Source organism: Arachis ipaensis, chromosome B4 (assembly GCF_059453495.1).
Source record: "Arachis ipaensis isolate K30076 ecotype BB chromosome B4, ASM5945349v1, whole genome shotgun sequence".
NCBI lineage: Eukaryota > Viridiplantae > Streptophyta > Magnoliopsida > Fabales > Fabaceae > Arachis > Arachis ipaensis.
In genome coordinates this window covers 34,536,495-34,540,173 of record NC_142439.1, presented here as the reverse complement: position 1 = coordinate 34,540,173, position 3,679 = coordinate 34,536,495, and positions in this window count along the sequence as shown.

Here is a 3,679-nt window from a genome sequence, read left to right as displayed (position 1 = left end):
GGAGAGACCTCAAAGTCCTAATTCTCCTACTCCTCCCGAGATAAGGACAAAGAGTCCAAGAAAAAAAAGATCAGCATGGAGAAAAGATCAAGAAGTACCACAATTATACCCCTCTTCGGGTGTCTCTTGTAGATGTCTATCGAGAAGTATCCCACACAGAAAAGATACCCCCAGCTCGCCCACTCAAAAACAAAAAAGGAGGAGGAAATCGGACTGAATATTGTGAATACCATCGAATCTATAGACATCCCACCAACGAATGTTTCGACCTGAAGAATGTCATAGAAAAATTGGTAAGAGAGGGAAAGCTAGATCGGTACTTACCCAGCTGAGCAGACAAACCAAGAAAAAGAAGAAGGGACGAAGATGTCGGACGAACTGAACGACCACCTCGTACACCAGAGAGACATATCCACATGATACACGGAGGATTTGCAGGAGGAGGGATCTCCAAATCATCTCGCAAAAGACATCTTAAAGAAGTATATCATGTTGAAGGAGGAGAAGAAGCACCCGACATCTCCACTATCACTTTTTCTAAAGAAGACGCAGTTGGCATCATCTCGGAACATGACGATCCCATGGTCATTACTATCATATTGGCCAACGCTAATCTCCACCGCACACTGGTAGACCAGGGAAGCTCAACTGACATCTTGTTCAAAACCGCCTTCGACAAACTCGACCTGGAAGAAAAAGAACTCAAAGCATATCCAAACAACCTGTTTGGGTTGGGAGACACTCCAATCCAACCACTTGGATACATCTCACTACACACAACCTTTGGAAAAGGAAACCGGTCAAGGACACTCAACATAGACTACATCGTGGTCGACGTGAGTTCAGCCTACAATACCCTAATAGGTCGGACAATGTTAAATCAGCTCGGCGCAGTAGTCTCGACCCCACACCTGTGCATGAAGTTCCCAACTACAGAAGGAATAGCTACGATAAAAGCAGACCAGAAGACGGCGCACCGCTGTTACAACGAAAGTCTAAACCTTAGAGGCAGAGGCGAAGAATTCCACACCATCGAACTCGGGGGAGTTCGGGGGCGGGAAGAACTTCGTCCAAAACCCAAAGGCGAAATAGAAAAAGTCTAGATCGGAGATATCCCAGATAAAACAACCAATATCGGCACAATCCTAAAAGGAGACGTAAAGGAGTCACTTATACAGTTCTTAAGAAATAATATCGACCTCTTTGCATGGAAGGCCACAGACATGCCGGGCATAGACCCTAAGTTAATGTGCCACAAGTTGGCAGTTTACCCAGGATCTCAGCCAGTACAGCAGAGACGTAGAAAACTCGGACCAGAACAATCCCAAGCTGTGGAAGAGCAGGTACAAGCCCTACTAGAGGCAGGATTCATAAGAGAAGTCAAGTGCCCACTATGGCTAGCTAACGTCGTCTTGGTGAAAAAATCAAATGGAAAGTGGCGAATGTGCACCGACTACACTGATCTTAACAAAGCCTGCCCAAAAGATCCTTATCCACTCCCAAGTATTGACGCTCTGATGGATGCCTCCTCCGAATACAAATACCTCTCGTTTATGGACGCCTATTCAGGATACAACTAAATCCCGATGTACCCTCCCGATCAAGAAAAAACCTCATTCTTAACCCAAAGGCAAACTACTGCTACATCGTCATGCCATTCGGACTCAAAAATGCAGGAGCCACTTATCAAAGATTAATGAATAAAGTCCTCAAAGACCACATCGGGAAAGTCATGGAAGTTTACGTGGACGACTTGTTAATAAAGACACAAAGTGAGGAGTCGTTACTATCCGACCTCACCCAAGTATTCGACACTATAAGAAGGCATGGCATGCGGCTTAACCCTGCAAAATGCACCTTCGCGATAGAAGCTGGCAAATTCTTGGGTTTTATGCTCACACAAAGGGGAATTGAAGCCAACCCGGAAAAATGCAAGGCTATACTCGACATGAAGAGTCCGACCAGCGTTAAAGAGGTACAACAACTCAACGGAAGATTGGCAGCCTTGTCCAGATTTCTAGCCGGATTGGCAATAAAATCTCTCCCCTTCTACGCCACTCTAAGGAAGGAAAAGAGGTTTGAATGGACAACAGAGTGTGAGCAAGCCTTCTAGGATTTCAAAAGGTTCCTGGTACGACCACCTATTCTAACTCGGACACGGGAAGGAGAAACACTTGTATTATACCTCGCAGTAGCAAATCCGGCAACAGCCTCAGCATTGGTCCGAGAAGATGACAGTGGACAACAACCTATATATTTCATCAGCAAAGCATTACAAAGGTCTGAATTGAACTATCAAAAGACAGAAAATTCACTTATGCTTTCATACTAACATCTCAATGACTCCGCCCATATTTCTAAGCCCACATCATCAGGGTTCGGACCAACCAGCCCATAAAAGGCATTTTGCAGAAAACAGATTTAGCAGGAAGAATCTTGCAATGGGCAGTCGAGTTGTCCGAATTCGACCTTCAATATGAAGCTCGGACAGCCATCAAATCACAGTATTTGGCCAACTTCATCGCAGAGTTTACGGACACCCCAGAAATTCCTACATAATGGAATCTCTAGTAGACGGTTCCTCAAACAAAACTGGAAGTGGCACATGCGTGATAATAGAAAGCGACCAGAGAACCCAAATCGAACTTTTCCTCAAATTCGGGTTCCCCGCCTCAAACAACCAAGCCGAATATGAGGCACTACTAGCTGGTTTGAAGTTGGCAAAGGAAGTTGGAGCTCAAAAGCTTATCATTTTCAGTGACTCACAGGTAGTCACCTCAAAAATTGTAGGGAGCTACCAAGCTAAAGATCCTGCCATGAAAAAATACTTGGACAAAACCAAGGAACAGCTCGGACAACTCAGGGAATATGAGGTCCGCCATATCCCGCGGGAACAGAATGCTCGAGCTGATGCACTCTCGAAACTAGCCAGCACCAAACCAGGGGGCAACAACAGAAGCCTCATCCAAGAGATGCTGCAAAATCCGTCAATCTCAAAAGAAGAAAAGGCCCTAGCCATAACAAGTTCGGATCAAGGATGGATGACTCTCATAATTAATTACCTCAAAATAGAAACACTCCCTACAGATAAAAAGGAAGCAAAGAGGTTAAAACGGGAAGCACAATACTACACCATCATAAACAATACTCTATACAAGAGATGGATTTCAACACCACTGTTAAAATGTGTGCCAACGTCCAACACAAGAGAAGTTTTAGAAGAAGTACACAATGGCATCTGTGGCAACCATCTAACAGCACAAGCCCTCGCCAAGAAAGTACTCCGGGCCGGATTCTATTGGCCAACTTTACAAAAAGAAGCAATGGAATTCGTAAAGAAATGTTCACCATGTCAGAAGCATGCTAATTTTCATATCGCCCCACTAGAGGAGCTCATCAGCGTAACCTCACCCTGGCCATTTGCAAAATAGGGACTCGACCTCCTTGGGCCGTTCCCTAAGGGATCAGGACAGGTCAAGTTCCTCATCGTCGGGGTAGATTATTTCACAAAATGGATTGAGGCAGAACCCCTAGCCAACGCTACTGCTCAAATAAGCCGAAAATTCCTATATAGAAACATCATCACAAGGTTTGGGGTCCCATACTCCATCACCACAGATAATGGCACTCAATTCACAGATGCAGGCTTCAGAAAATTGGTGGCCGACTTCAAAATAAA